Source organism: Bemisia tabaci, chromosome 4 (genome assembly GCF_918797505.1).
Source record: "Bemisia tabaci chromosome 4, PGI_BMITA_v3".
Classification (NCBI taxonomy): Eukaryota; Metazoa; Arthropoda; class Insecta; order Hemiptera; family Aleyrodidae; genus Bemisia; species Bemisia tabaci.
In genome coordinates this window covers 54,324,638-54,341,698 of record NC_092796.1, presented here as the reverse complement: position 1 = coordinate 54,341,698, position 17,061 = coordinate 54,324,638, and the positions used below count along the sequence as shown (strand labels likewise).

General features: G+C 39.7%; 1 protein-coding gene across 1 annotated transcript in view; it reads left to right on the top strand.

Moving 5' to 3' along the window:
• Positions 1-15,748: 15,748 nt before the first annotated feature.
• Positions 15,749-17,061, top strand: part of Phlpp (PH domain leucine-rich repeat protein phosphatase) — an 88,657-nt gene continuing 87,344 nt past the window's right edge. The window contains exon 1 of the mRNA XM_019047163.2: positions 15,749-15,916. The gene's annotated coding sequence lies outside the window, so the exon portion shown is untranslated. The remainder of the gene's footprint in view (positions 15,917-17,061) is intronic.

Below are 17,061 nucleotides of genomic sequence, written 5' to 3'. Positions count from 1 at the left end.
CAAGGTTTCAGTTTTGGAATCCCCAAATAAAGTGGCACTCCTGTTAATGTACTTATATTTGCTCTCTAGATATTTCTGCATAGAGAGTTTGTCTTGATACAGAGATGGACTCTCAGTTTAGCGAGGGATATCGTCATTAAGGCCTCAACTTTGAGAGCTTTTATAGAGCTTGGGAGTTGATTTCAGAGAAAACCAGTGGCCCCATCGTGTTTCTCGCAAAATTTTAAGTGGGAATAAAGTACTTGAATCGCAATTATCTGACACACGCAAGAGCTCCATTACTCTCATCTCCTCCAGAAAACGTATCGCTAACTTTTCTAGCCCTGCGTTAAAGTCTCCGCGGCTATTGATGAATTGGTCGCTCATCATGAGTGAGCAAAGACAAGTTTCAACAATTACTCACTAAAAACAAGTGAAGGTCAGCAGTAAACAAATATATCGACGACTCATTTCAATCTGAGGACCCTTTTCGACCGCACGGATGTCATTCCGCAGCGGAATGAACTCCTCTCTAATAGCGGGATGGGGACGGAGTCTATGATCCATTGAAATCCCGATCATACGGAGCAGACCAATTACGGGGAACATCGAAGCGCGCCCAAAAAACGGTAGCGCCTCCTTCCGCTTTGATAACTGGCACTGGACGGGCCCCGGCCGGGGGGGGGGGGGGGGGCAGAGGGAGCCGGAGCCAGGGACGGCGGCGACCGCGGACACGCAACTCGGATCGCGATGAGCCTCGCTTTGGGAGCCGGACTCGTTAGCAACACCTGCACAACTTCCGGTGGATTTGAGTCCTACGTAGGTATGTACGTATGTTCTATGTGCACTTGACACATGTTGGGGCAGGGGCCCCGCGCCCCCTCCCCTCCTCCCGCCTCCCTTACCCCCGCTCTGTTTTCATTGTTGTTTGCACCCTTACGCTCCCTGACCGTGAACCTCCAGTTCGTTACTCCCTCTCCGCGATGCCGCTCTGTGAGTGATCTAACAGCGCTGTTTATTTACTCCATCGCACGTTACACCATGTGCTTGTCATTGCCACTGAAGTTTTCCGTGTTTTGGAAGGAATAAGTGTACTATGAATTCCGTGTAAAAAGGCAGTTCAAACGAACCGTTTTAGCTTCCACACACGATTATATCCTCTGTCGGTATTTGAGCATGTATTTATTTCTCTGAATATTGCCTGCATTAAATGTCCAGTAAAATGAATCTGTTTCGGAATGTTTGTTATTCCGCCAACTTAACAATAAATTAGTGCATTATTAATAATAATAATAAATAAAAATAATAATCTTCATTTGTCAAACATGCTCAAGTAGGCAAACAAATGCGTCGTTAATAGTGAACAAATAAATAAACAAATTATGAGAGTCGCAGCAGATTCACTAATCAACACTAATGTGGAAACGATTTTCCTCAATCCCTGCTTTGTCTCTTTTTTAGTGTGTTAAAGTTGATTTCGGCGTGTTTTTCGGAGGCGAATTCAGAATGTTGCCCTGAGATAGTGTCAATCAATCTTTTTACTAACGGAAAGTGCTTTGATTCACCGCTTCACTAAACTTTGAAAATAAATGGATGAGTCGTGAGCTTGCCACAGGGATTTGAGAATGAAAAGCAAAGAAAACTATTGTGTGGAATGAAATATTTGGCTCAGCCGCATGTAAGTTTTTCACGTTTTTTCTTATCCAGGCAGTATAATACTGCTCAACATTATACATTTTCATGTGAAAATTTGTTGAGATATCCCTATCATTTTTTTTACTATTATTTGCTATTTATTCATTTCTTGAAATTAATGAGGAAATACTTACAAACTGTGGGGATACTCTCGATGCTGCTGAGCAGAACCGCTCGCTTGCCGATGATATTGCGAGAGCTAGAGTATGAATCGGACGTATTTCAATGAAAAGGAACTATATTCAGTCAGACATGGCCCGTGCGATCCATAAGAATACATGCATGACAGGACGCATGTCACAATGGATATAGTTCCTTTTGATATAAAAGCTTCCAATATTTGAGGCACGTGATAGGATTAATTTGTTCCTCGTTTGTCTCTAATTTGTTGGTCATGACGAAAAGAATTCTTAGAGCAATTTCCCTGATGAATGGCTCGTATGGCAACATCTTTATAAAATCTAAGAGAACCTCTCAAGTTATTTGCGTACCTAAACATGATCAATATTTTTAATATACGGTCACTGGGCAAGATATGGTGAGAACAGTCGTTGAGGTTAGGTTCAGTTGGGTTTCCGCCATCTGCGTTTAAAGCGGTTTCATGGGAAAATTGCACGGGTTCCTTTCCGTCACTCTGGTCCCATGGGTTCTTGTCGGTCGATCTCTTCCAATGGAATCCCATAAAATTCCCATGGGGTCCCATGAAATGCCCTTGGGTCCCCATCGAAATTGGTTGGGGTGCGCCCACGGGACCGTTTTGACAGGGTCCTTTTGCCGTTGGTGACCAAACGTGGCGCATAACATACCATCCGGCAGCCATTGGTATCCAGAGCCATTGGTATCGAGAGGTATCGTTCCTTGCGTTCAGGCCCGTCTCCATTACCTCCTGTCACATTTGGATTGCATTTTGCAAAAAGGAACCAGAAGCATTTCCATGTTGCTAAGATTGTGCGACTTCACCCTTTGCAATAAAATTACTGTGATCATGCAAAAATACGAAATTTACATGGTAATTTTGGTCTTAAATTTACAGTTTTTAGCGTGTGAAGTAGAAAATGTTTATAGATGACCAGGTTTTTCTTCCAAGACAAGAGAAGTTGCACAATCTTAGCACCATTGCAATGCTCTTGGTTCCTTTTTGCAAAATGCAGTTCATTTATCCTTTTGACGAAGCAACCCTCCAGGTCTTGAGAGCACTTAAATCTTAAAGCGTGAAAGTGAGCGCCATAAAAGTGTAAAGTATCCTTATATCCACTCTAATTCGTCGACCAAACAATCGACTTGCAAAGCGGCCGGAGGCGCCGACATCGGCGCGACTGCGCATCCTCATCAGGCCCCTCTTTTGCCTCACATACAATCTTTGATCCAAAATTTGAAGAACTGCGTAACCTTTAAAAATGAAAATATATCTTCAAAATTATTGTGAAGGAAAATCGTCTTTTCCCAGACGAAGGAACGTAACTCCATTTAAAGGTTGCGAAATGAACTCAAACAATTCGATGCTTTGCCAGAGTATGGCTGCGCAGTTTCTGCCTAGAATTTTTTCCTTTTCTGCGTGTGCTCGAGAGAGAAATCATCGAAATTTTCAGTTAGAAGTGCACGGCCGTTTCCTAAAGAAAGTGTAATTTACGGATGAAATTTGTGCAACTTTGGAATGTAGTTACGCTGTTTCATCTTGGGAAAGGACGAATTAATTGACAGTTCTATTCAATTATGTCATTTCCTGAGTTTCATGAGACAGTTTTTAATCGACTCTGATAAAAAACCGCGATTACTGAAAATTAAATCCTTGGGTGCCCCGAGAATTCAATTCTGAGTAATGAAAAATCCTCTAATTACACGGTAATTCGGCATGTTTACCAATTTGTGCTGCTGTGCGAGGGAGGAATGCCGTAAGAACCTTCAGGCGTTGTTAAATTTCCTTTGATAATATGTACACATTTTCAAAGAAACTTTTGGTTATTTTTCTTCCAATTTTTTAGAGGACTTCATTCGCAGTTGGATTTAAGGTATGTTAAAATTTTAAGGGAAAATATTCATAACTTTCCTCAGAAATGTATGTTTCTTCGGGGAAAATGCGGCAACTCTTGAAGGCTCGTACAGCGTTTTTCCTTAGCATGGTAGTGTGTGCAGCCGTGCTAAGGAAGAACACCGTATGAGCATTCGAGAGTTGCCAAATTTCCCTGAATAAAACATGTATTTTTGAAGAAAGTTATGCGTATTTTTCCTAAAAATTTTCCGATATTTTAGATTAAATTGGGAACAAAATTGTCTGAAAAATTGGAAGAAAAATATTCATAAGTTTACCAGGAAATTCGTGTTTTATCAATCGAAATTTGGAACGCCTGAAGGTTCATACTGCGTTTTTACCTAGCACGGTATGTGAGTGAGTCCTGGGAAAAAATCAGAATTGATGCTTGCCGCGAGGGGAAGTTAATTACACCTGAGGGATCCTCCTCGATGAATCACTAATTAGATCGGTCTACGCGAGTTGGAGACTTGGTTCTTTCTTCCTCTCCAGCAACGTCCTGCAGGTGCCCAACTCCAGGATAATTTTAGCCAGATTGGATCGGAGATTATGATTTTCCGTCAAGGCGTTCTCGGCAAATCTGCGATTTTAAAAACCAATTTGACGACCTCGCGAAGTAACTGGCGATTTAAGCACAGGATGTAGAGACCTTGAACTGAATTTATTCCTGAGTTCAAGTTGGGGTACAACGATTTTCCGTTCTTCCGTTCTGCACGCCACGTTCCTCTGCCTCTAGATCTTACGATTTTTTTTATGAAACTTTCGCAGAATAAAAGCCTCCGGTGGACGAAGGAGGTAGCTTTAACATTTTTGTGATTTTGAGGAAAGCTAGGTTAAATTTTATAAATTACATTTAGGCTGAGGACTCTCAAAAAGTTTGAACTGGTATTTTTCAAGTAACCCAATGTCCATACTCTCCCTATAAAGGTACTGTTCGTCCGTTAAACATAGCGGTCAGACGCCGCACGGTGAATCGAGTCAATGAGAGAGGTCGGACAAAATTTGGAAACTTACACGCTTACAACTCCGTTTATACAAGAATCTGATGTTCTGCAAGTGGTTCCATTGGTTTTCTCGTGGAATTTTCTTCCATTATCACCCCTAGAACTTTAAAATGTGTCGAAATAAACATCGACATTTGCAGTTTTTGTCAAAAATTTCATGTCCGACCTCTCTATTGGACCACTAGACAAGGTACGAATTTAAGCATTCTAATACATGTTTCCTGACCAGAATTTTACTTGGAACACGATTTGCGCAACGAAAATTACTGAAACCAACTCCTAATGAAGGTATTAACGTTTTTATTTCACATTGGTTACGAGGAATTTGAAAGGTCCACTCACAAGAAACTCAAAGCTCTACGTGAGTCAAATCGCGCACCACAATGGTTTCAGCGAGCCTCTAAATCGAGCAAACGTTCATTTCCTACCATGTGTTGTTCAAACTATAAGCAATTTGCTTTAACTGAGCCGAAGCGTCAAGATTGAGGTTGCCAGATTATAATATCGCAGAGACTGTCATGATAACGTTTAGCGCGCGACGTGAATCACGTAGAGCATTGAGTTTTCATGAGCGGGTGGTTTGAATTCACGCATTATCAAGAATCATTTAATTTCTTCGTAAGGAGTTGATTTCGGTAATGTTTGTTTTGCGCATCGTGTTCTACGTGAAATTTCGGTCAAGAAACCTGTATCAGAATGCTGAAATTCGTACCTTATCTAGTGGTCCATTGACTCGATCCACTGTGCGCCGTTAGTGTTTTTATGTCAAAAAAACCTTGTAACTATTTTATTTTCTTGATGATTAGTGACCTGTGAGGGCACGAAAATTTTGCGAAGTGGAACCTTTAATGTGTTTTAATTTTCTGCTTTCAGGCGTAGAATCGCCTGGTTTCGGGATCAAGGATGAGTGAAGGTGTCTCTGCAATGGGAGTAAACCATAGAACAAGGGATAAATAGGATCCCTACAGATTCTTCTCATCGTCGTAGTTTCCGCAAATCAGGAATCATGGTAAAGGAAACCACGATTCAAGTTGGCGAGAAGTTCGGCTGGGTCCGACTCTACGACTGCGATGACTCATCATCCAGCGGCAACCTTGTTTACATTGACCACGAATCGGACGTCCGGCAGATTTGCAAAGATATGTCCATCAACGACCATTACACCATTTGGGTGAAGGTATGCTGTCCAGTGTTTCTTTAATAAAAACATCTGATCCAGGAACATTCACGAGGCTAAGGGGAAGGGGGGGCAGACCCCCTGGACCGACCCGAACCCCCCCCCCCCCCCCTGTCTACGCCACTGACCCGGGTCACAGCTACGACACCGAAATGCTGGGTGCAGAACTACGTCTTAAATTGGTTCGAAATTGGTTCCACACGATACAGACATTTTTTAATCATAAAATCGCCATTCAGTTTTATTCTGTTTTAAACAATTTATTCCCAAACCAAAACTGTTGACCTTTATTATATTTGTTTTGTTAAATTCCAGCTCACGTTTAAAAATTTTGCTCAAAGTTTGGGATGGACAAAGTACCTATTCACTATATAACATGAACCCTATATGGACTGCATTTTGAAATTTGGAACTATAAATTCTGGCCCGGTTTAAGAACAACGCATGTGCCATTAGTTTCCCTATGCACATAAGTGTTTTTTCAGATGAGCCAGAATTTATAGTTCCAAATTGCAAAATGCAGTCCATATATCACTCCATGATATCGTCGAAGGAATGAGCACTGTAAGTCGTTGCTGGGTAAGATTTTACCGTTCGTGCTGAAATGTCAAATGAAAAATCGCACGGCTGCAACTTGTGATTCGACTCCATAGCACCGTCGGTTGCGCGTCAATCGGAGTCTATACGGACGTACATACTTCTGCCAAACGAAACTATGTGCATTGTGACGTGAGCCCTGGTATGCATATATTATTATGGGTCTCAGGGCTCATGTCTTAATGCACATAGTTCCGTTTAGCAGACACACGTCTAGTTATGATGAACATGATACACCTTGAGTACATTATGACATTGCTATAAACAGTAACAAAATGCCTGCCACCCGGTTTCGAGTGATTTTTTGCATGTTGGATTGTCTGACTTTTGACAGCCACAAAAAGTTCAAAAGGTCAAAAGGATTCAAAAGGTTCATGCAGTGAACGCTCTTCAACATCCGAACGCTCGAACCAAACACCTGTTTTTTTATTCCATCATGAATTTAACTGCTGAAATGTCTGCGTGTGCATCAAAATCTCATTTGCCGTGAAAAAGGGGTAAAAAATAACAATTCTCTTGCGGTTTTGACAGCTGCTTCGAATTTTTCCTGTCATTCAAAACCATGTTTATTGCACAGCAGATTTTATTTCTTCACTAAATATAATGAGTGTTCGCCAAGCAGAGGGCAACCGCACCACAACGGTATGATTCGAGAAAAATCACGGTTGCCCTGCAAAGGAGCCTTCTCGCCAGCACGTCAATGCAAACCAACTCGGTGGAAAAAATCTTACACACAATACGACTCCTGATTATACTACGCTTGTAGCTCTCAAGGCTTTTACAACGAAAGCCGTATAATGGGCATATGCCCTTTTAGCTGTACCTGAGTTTTTTTCCACCAAGGTGGTATGAATCATCAAGTGATATGTAGAGACTGTTCTTCAGGGCTCCCGTGATTTTTCACGTTTTAAAAATCTAACAACTTCACTAGTTGTAGTAGCATAAAATTGAATTTGAAATACGGAGAGTAAATTTTCAAAAGTTTCCAAGCCCTTCATAAACTCTTTTTGTACATACTAGGAGGAGGGGGATATTGGAGGGATGGAGGCCTTACCGCTGGGACAAGGAGGCGATTGGGGGGGGGGGGGGGGTTGTAAGGGCCTAATCTTTGACTAAAAGGATCCGGAGGAGCTTGACAGTTCCATGATATTGCTCAGATTTCAGTCAAAATAGCTTGGTCGAGAGTTCAAAACACTCACTGAGAAGTTGTATTTAAGAAGGGAAGGGCGGCCGAGAGTTGGAAAATGAGGATAAAAATATCATGATCATAAAATTAAAGTGCATTGGATGTGCTCATTTTTACGAAATCGGCCGGTCCCTGGACCTATTTCCTACCGATATTGACGATATTTATACATTCGCACAGAATGCATTTGAGATTGACTCACAATTTCAAGCGCAATAAAGGTTTTCGATACTTCTCTGAAGCCACATTGCTTTATATCAAGGAGGCGGTCCACTGTTCATTTCAGTGGCGTGGCGTGCTATGCGATCTATCGATATTTCCCCATTTGAAGCTGTGGTAAATAATCGATTATTAAGGTGTTCGCTGCGAAAACTCTGTTCATCGATACTTTTCCATAGGTTCAAATGACCGATCGATCGATATATCGCAAAGCACGCCACGCCACTGGTTCATTTGACCAAGTTATAAGTTAGGTTAGGCTAAGTAGTGTGTTTGGTTGAAGTTATGTTGTGATTATATTTGCAATTGATATCGTACCGACGCGACGGTTGTAAGTTTGGAAACTGAATAGTATTCGATGAGATAACGATTAAAAGCGGTTAAGACTGACACACAAATTGAGCGCATGGTTGTTCCAAACTTTTGTGTTCAACATAAGGGGGAGTTTTTTTTCTATACCCTTACTCATGACCCTTTATTTAAATAATGACAGCTCCAGACCGGATGATGATCCTCAAAAAGAGCACGTGAGGCATTTTAACGAATCTCTCTTCACAAGAACCGCACATAATGAATGTGAATGAGAATGTATTTGATAATTCGAGGTTTCTTTTTGATCTGCAAGTATTAGTAGCACATCTGAAAAAAATGTAAGACTGCAATCAGAACGTTTCAAACTTTTACTAACATTCCGTCCTTCACACGTAATCCCAACGTATTTTTAAGTAAGTCGTTTGACTCTTCAAAATTTTATCTCAGTCAAACGTTTAAAAAGTAAACAAAACAACTTTTAGTCCCTTGAAGATGTTAGTGGTATCTCAGTAAAACTTAAAGGATTGTGTCATTCACATAGTTTTGGGGCATATGATTCAGACACTTTTGTCCCATCAATAGCTCGCGTAACGAAACTAATCGATGACCAAAGTGCGAAACCTGGTATCTCCCTTGTGGTGTTTCAAAATTTCCGCTCCTATTTTTGAGCTCGCCCACTCGGGAGAGCTCTTTGCGATCGATTTCTTTTAGCATTGGTAGTGTCCGTGGCGACAAATGGATGGTTCTTGTTGCCGTCGGAGGAACGGCCAAAATCCCATTGATTTCAAGGTCTAAAAGTTGAATTTTCGCGGGTTACAGTTTTCCTCCGTCGAACATTTCCGTTCCCTCATTCAACTGAGGATTAATTGTTCCTCGTTTGCTACACTAGAGAGCAGCACTTTCCAGTGGCCGAGCATATCATAGCATGTTTCTATGGTTTTATAGCAAATAACCTAATTGTATGTTATCTTCCTCTTGGCCGTCAGTTATGACTTACCGCTAGCGTACTCTGCTGGAGATCTCAGAATGCTGAGTTTCTCCCCACTCGTTCTTTTTAGCCAATGATCGTTCCCGTGCGAGGCTTTTTATCCAACTTCAACCAAATACTGTGTCTGCAGACTGTTGTTATTTCACTCAATAAAAAAAAAAAAAATCTTTTCAATGCAGTTTTTGTGTGCAGTTGTACTTGCAATTGTTATTATTTCTTAAAATAAAAAACATGGTGACCTCGACGTGATTTAATAATTTGTTCAATTAATTTTAAGGTACTAAGACTAAGATTGAGATTTGCGCATAATTAATGGATAATCCTTATTGGTACCATAGAAGGTTTGCTTGAGAGCTCGGTTGAGACTCGCATTGGGATCCTTTCAGAGTTTGTTTAAACCTCATATTAAGAATGCTTTAAGGTACGGCAATTAAGACGCGGAATGCCGCCGCGGAATCGTACGCGGCGGACGCAAGGGAAATCTGTTACACGCGTTTCAATGGGAGCGGCAACTAAGGAGCGGAGCGACGCCGCGGCGTCCGCGGCGTCACGGCGCTCCGATCTGTCGAGAACAGATCGGAGCGGAATCCCTCGGAGATTCCGCCTCGTCCGCCGAGGTTTTCGATGATTTTTCATGTCTATGTGCCGACACGTGAATCGCGGTGGAGAAACCAATGGGAAATTGCGGGCCATCGTGACTTATTGGATTCATGAAAGAAAAAATTTTTTTAGCACGATATCAACACATGGCAATCCTACCTCGTGCCAGGTGCAAATAATACCACACAAATAGGTAAAAGAAACTTGACACCTTTTTTCCAGGAAATAAATCTATAAAAACAAAACGGAATAACTATTACATGACTTTTTGGCATCTGAACAATTTATTTATACGTTGCTATATATCTATATAGAAACCTGATCGACGAATCTTCTTTTGAACATCATGGCTGAAAGTAAAAAAAATGGTTGTCTTTGCTTGCAATTTTGAAACTCTCTGCTCAAGCTTTTTTCGTTAGTTTGAAACTACTGATAGGGAGCTTATCTTGAACTTTTTGTAAACATTTTATTGCTGTATGTTGGGGTTTTTTGCCAACGTGCGTTAAAAATTGTTTTGCTCATTCAAAAATACTTTTGGAAATTTAACGAAGGGATATTTTGGCTGGTATTCTCGTAAAAAATATTGGAGCTTTAGAACCGTGGCGAATGTTTATTATAGCAAGGCACAACACACCTACACTCGTGAGTTATCATCGGATACTGATGACGAGACTGCCGACGGACGCGGCGGAATTTTGGAGGCGATTCCGCTGCTTAGTTGCCGGGCACGGCGGAGCGGAAACAAACTCGACGCCTCGCTCGCTCGGGTCGTCCGCCGCGTCAGATTCCGCGGCGGCATTCCGCGTCTTAATTGCCGTACCTTTAGGATTCGTTTGAACCCCTCGCATTAAGAATGCTTGGGAGTTCGTTTGAGCCTCGCATTAAGAATGCTTAAGAGTTCGTTTGAGCCTCGCATTGAGTTTCTTTAGAGTTCGTTTTAACCTTAAAATACAGATGCATGAAGTGCTCTTTTGAGCTCCGTGCTATTTATAGTGCGCGAGGTGCTCCATTGAGCCACCGCATACCTACAAAGGCGAGATGTGCTCCATTGAGCCACTCGCATACAAAGGCTTGAAGTGGTCTTTCGAGCTCCACGCTAAAATTCAAGTGAATTCCTTTTCAACTCTTAGTGTATACCATAAGTATTGTGTAAGAATTATGGTAGAAACATTCCTCCGAACCGTGCTCAATTATAGTTTCTTTGAACTCTGTGCCGATAAAAATTGAGAATTTCAGACTGCCAGCTTAACAAAGTATAACCTTTATTCAAGTTGGCGACTTGATTTAAAAAAAAAAATTAAAATTAAATCATATGGTTTCATTGTAATGTGAAAAATTTGTCATATGAAATTACGTCATAACATTTTGCATCGGCATGTAACCTCTGATAATTGGGTAAAGATTCATTTAATACATATACAATTTCAGAAAAAAATCATTAATAGTTGTTAATAGTTTCCCAAAGGCGAGCTCTCCAACACAGTAGTGTTGGAACCAGCAGCTTGTTTCCTTTCGAAGGAAAGTGAGCCTTTATAGATTAAATTCTATACAGAATATTCTACTGATTGAGTGGGAAAAGCATGGCAGTTTTCTAAATTCGTTGACAAGATTTCCAAAGAAAAAATAAAATATGATAGGAAGTTTGCAACGTCGCAAACTGAGATACGTGGTTTCGCAATTTCCCATATTGATGCACAGTAAATGTCTGGCATTACTGATGAAAATAATGTTGAAGAGACCAGAATGCGACATTTTGTCGAGTGACTCCATTTATTTTGATTACCATCCATTTTCTGATTTCCTACTTTTATTATCGGGGTGAAAATTGTTAACTTCGCTTTTCAGCTGATTTTTATAATATACCGCTACGCAATCCATCCCCCTGAAACGCTTCGCGCTTCAGGTGTCATGCGTTCATTGATTCGCGTTATCATGATTTTATATTGTAGAACATGATTTTGCAAATCTCAAATATTAAACCGGCATAACATAATTCTATTGCATGCTGTGTGCAATCATCTTTTTTCCACTCATGATTTAAGTATTGTTTCTAAAATATTTCCTTAGAACTTAATCCTCTATGGCATGAATTTATTTTCGGTTTTGGATTCTGGAGGACCAAAATCCATGTTGTAGCTTTGAGTCTCAAATTTTTTCACAGAATTTCAAAATTTTGGTAATAAATTTTTCAAAAGAAGAAAAAATTTATTGAAATTTGAAAAATTCTGCCACAGAAAAGTAGTTGGGTTTTTTAAAAAACATTTAATGCGTTGTTACGAATAAGTAACACTATGCCATAGAGGGTTAAATAATTTTAAAATATTTTTCGTGTTACCCTTACCAAAACCTCTCGATGAACTAAGCTCTTGATTTCTGTTGATAGTACGGAGGTGCTGAAGAAAGGCGTTTGAAATCGGACGAAAATCCGCTGATAATTCAAGACGAATTTCTGCGTCAGATCGGCTATTCTGACCCCTCAAGACGAGACCGCCTCGGTGTGGACATCAATCTGAAGTACTTAATAAAGTTTTACATAGGTAGGTCCGGTGAACGGTTGAATTGCTGCAAAAGGCATGCATCAACTCCAATGAAGCGCTTTATTTTATGCATTACTGGAGAGAGACCCTTTTGATATCAACAGTATTAACACAGATGATATATAGACGGAGGACCTCAGGAAAAATTCTGTCATACTAAGGAGGAACGTCGGACGAGCATTCAAACGTTGCCAAATTTTCCACGGCAAAAGATTTATTCTTGAGGGAAGTTATCCATATTTTACCTTGATATTTTTAGATATGCTAGATTAAATGCGAGAAAAATTGCCTGAAAAGTTGGGAGAAGAATATTCCGAATTTTCCTAGTATGTACTCCCCCCCCCCATCACCACTGATATGGCAACAACTGAAGGTTCATACGGCGTTTATACTTGGCACGGCAGAGTTTAGTATCTTAATATATTCATCCTAATAGAAGTTTCACGTAATACCTGTGGGCACATATGAAAGTTCTACAACTAAAGTGTGAAAGTAATTGTTTCCAGTATTCATCTATTCAAAATTTTTGCTAGGAAGAAAAAAAAACTATTCGAAATCAACTGAGAGAAGAAATAATATTGGTGTGGCTTAAAAGGAAAAAATTACTAGGAGTGGAAATTGAATGTAGTAATGTAGGTTTTTTAGACGAGTTCAGAGAGTCGTGTTAATATAGATTTTTTTTTTTTTTTTTTTTTTTTTTTATCCCCCGAAACCAAAGGCTAAGTTATTCGTTGAATGCATAAGTCAGTTTTAAATGACATATTTGATTCATAATGTTGGTTCTGGCTCTTCTTCATCGAGCCGAATAATATATTGATTAATTCTAGTGTAAGTAAACGCTAAACCGAAAAGTAAGTATTCACACTAAACGAGAGCGCTTCTTAAGTGAAAGAAACGATTGCTCTCTCTTGAATTCATTTTGAAAATTTCCAAAATGGCAATCGTGCTCTGCGTGAGAGTTGATTAGAGTCATACATCAAAGTGTTTTACGTCTTCCCTTGTTTATTGGTTCATTCATTTCCTCGCCCATTTTTTAATTGCATGTGCACTAAAAGATACTGCAATTATACAAAAAAGAAATTTGGTGCATACGCACTTTTGGAAAATATTAAATGCCTCTACTATTCAATAGACTGTGGGAAATAAAACAAACAATCTAGTAGCCTCTAATATTTACAAATAATGTACAAGCTGTTGCACGTATGCGCCATACCATGTGGTTGGCATTTGAGTCAGTTTCACAAGTCGCCTTCAATAAGAAGATAGGCAGCATCTTATGCATGCGCCCTACAGCTCTCCACCGTACGAAATGAAGGCGCTTCTTACGCGGGAGCAACAAGTGTTTAGCAATCGATACAACGTGTTGCAAGTCACAGAAAAGTTAACCAGTATTCAACCTACTCTAATACACCATTTTCTGGGGGTGAGGATTTTACTTTCAAACTATTTAATTCAACTCACATTTACGTGTTAATTTAAGAGTTATTTATGCACTTAGGTCCAACTTGTCAAGAGAAAAATATGCGGAGTGGGCAAGTTCATATACTGAAAGGCCTTGTTTTACCCCAGTGGAAACTTCGAGATTTGGTGATAATTGGAGAAAATCTTTTTCTCTACCCAGGTAAAGTTTATATGAACTTATTTTATGAAATTATGACATACTTTAATTACGAATAATCTGAAAATATGTTCATCATAATATTGATCATAAACCAGATTAACCTCTGTATGACGTTCATTAATATGGTAACAAATATGACTTTCATTGTGTATTTATGCTAGTAATGCGCCATTTCACTTATATGTTTTGCGTGACTTTTTTCCGTCAGGCGTTTCAATTTTCTCTCTAACTGGACTTAAATTCATCCAAAAGAGATATGTTTACATGATCTGTATAATATTGATAACATATTTTTGCATACACATTAACAAATTATGACGATTTTTGAAAAAGCACAGTCCAGCAACATCATAAGTGATAGAGTCATAGTCATAGATAGATTTCATAGATAGATTAGAGTCACCTACTATTTAGTCATGTTATAAGTTGCTGATACGTTATTTTTTAAAAATAATACACACTTTGACTATTTTATCTATAGGTGTATTTGTCGTGGGGTATGGATTCGATTGGCAGCATGAACGATCGAACTATAAAAACGTGAATCTATCAACACCGATCCGATCAACATCCGTGAATCGATCGGAAAACCCATGAATCGATCGACAAAACCTGCGAGTCGATCGACGAATCTGTGAATCGATCGACAAACCCGTGGCTGATCGGTTCAAATATTTTTTGATCGATTCATGTCAATCGAATCGACACCGGTCTTCAATAATTTGTCAATAGAATCAATGACTATCGCTCATATCGATTGAATCCATACCCTCCAATTTTTAAGACCATGGTATTTGAAAAAAAAGAAAAAGATTGACGATTAATTGGGCGGAAATACTCTCATGTTATCCTCCCCGCGATTTCATAAAATAGGAAGATTGTTTAATGTAAGTATTTGATTACACAAATTTTCTCATGCTTAGAAGCCTCAGACCGATTACAAGTCTGTTTATACAGAAATCCGGTATAAATAGAAGTAATCCATCGTAACAAAAAGACGCAGAAATAGAGGATGCATCCAGAGAGATATCTCCTTTTTTATGAAAAGCATAATCCGAAGTCCTACTTGAACGCAGGGAAGCGTGTAAATGACTGTGGCGAGGCGTGAATGATCGACTATCGATAATTTCCCATTTGAAGCTATGGTAGAGAATCGATTATTAAGGTGTTCGTTGCGAACATTCTGTTTGCCGATCCTTTTCCGTAGGCTTATATAGCAGATAAATCGATATATCGCAAAGCGCAACACGCCACTGGTAAATGATCGAGTGGGCAGAAACTTTGCGAAGTTACTTTGATGAGAGAGAGACGGGGTTGAGGGTTGGGGGCGGGGGTTGAGGTAAGAAGGAAGCTCGAGATAAGTTTAAATCCTCGGGCGTTATCAAAAAGAAGCTTCCGCTGTGAGCTTAAAACACGAATTCAGTGCGAAAAGAATTTACGTCTTTAAAAATGGAACGAATTAAGTTCTATTCAGGAGGTTCTCACAGGGTTGAATTCGACGGGCGTGAAATTTGAAATCGACCTTGGAGATCGATTTTCAAAAATTGAATGTTCCGCCAAAAAAGAGACCACTTGATAACGGATGGGAGTGTTTTTTAAGTGGCGATATTTTGCAGTCTTTCTCAGAGTATGTGAGTAATGATGTATCGACGGTGAAATTACCAGACCACGTATCTAGTTCTGTTTAAATGTCTCCACTCGTGTTCAATTTTTTATTTTTCTATATTGAGGTTTATGTTGACAGTTCCCAAATTGGCACCAAAACTTTGACGCGGCTAATGCTTTTTGAACTTTTTCAGCTCCATACAGTAATGCCGAGCTTGAAACGGTGAACCTAAGTAAATCTCAAATTGAAGTATTCCGAGAATTGAAGTGCAATAAGAAAGTCATTCGCATCTCCGGGAGTCGCCCTATCTTTCTTGGTTTCCAGTCCGAGTGGGACAGGCTTCAATGGAAGCGCTGGCTAAATGAGGTAAAGTGCATTTTTAGGTGCGAAGTAGTAGCTTAAACTAGGGGACGCATTTTGAAAGTCAATGGAATTTCTTTGGAAATTAGCATTATCTTTTGAACGAGAATAGTCCCTAAATAAGCCCATTAAAATGAGCATGGTTGAAAAAAGTAAATATGAGAGTAAAATTAATCAACGCGGAATCCGTTTGAATTAAATAGTATTGATTGAAGTTGAACAACCGAAAAGAAAGCATTCCAAGGGCAAGGAGAGACTACCTTGAAAAAGGCTCCAATTTATTTCCACAGACTTCAAAAAGGACGAGGGGTGGTCGCCTCTCATCCTATCATTATCCTCTAAAAAAAGGGGGAGACATCTGTCATTTCTTTTATCCCACAAATCAGAAAATTACGACAAATTAAGCGGAGGGGGAAAGAAAGAGAAAGATAGGGTAGAGAGGGGAATTGTTTGCTTCATCTCGAAAAGCTGGGCCTCCGAATTTTGTTTTCCGGGTACTTCCGTGCTTTTAATTTCCTGAGAGGACCGCCTCATTGTCATTTTAGAAACGTCTACGTCTGTCAAAATTCGAGCGAGGACGTTCCGTCGTTCTCAGACGAAGGAACACATCTTCATTCCAAGGTTGCAAAATTTAACGAGGCAATTTAATATTTTTAAAGGGACGTGACAGCGCTATTTTTGTCCAAAATTTTGCCAATTTCCGTATACGATCAGAGGAGAAATCGGTCAAGTTTTCAGTCAGATTCTCAATATTCTCCCGATAAAGGTACAATCGGACCGAGTTCATCAGAAAGGAACCAACCCACATCAAGTTGAAACTGAGAAAAAGATGTTTGAAGTTTTATTCCTGTATAAGGCTCAATGTAGAAAATGAACTTTAGCCCCTCTTTTCACAAACTAATTTCTGTTTTTCAACTTTCAGTTTTTTTCAGGAGAAAACATACGGCTAGTGGCTCTCGAAAACATTCTTCACTCAATCTTTTCGAAACACTAGAAAAAAACACATTGGATCTAGAGTCCAGACTCGTAAAACATCGACAAGAAAAAGTACTCTTGATTCAATCAGAATCTAGCTTAAATTAAGAACCAAGCCTCTTAACTTAAGCGGGTTTCGTTTTGATTCTAGCAAAAATCCGATTGAATCAAGAGTA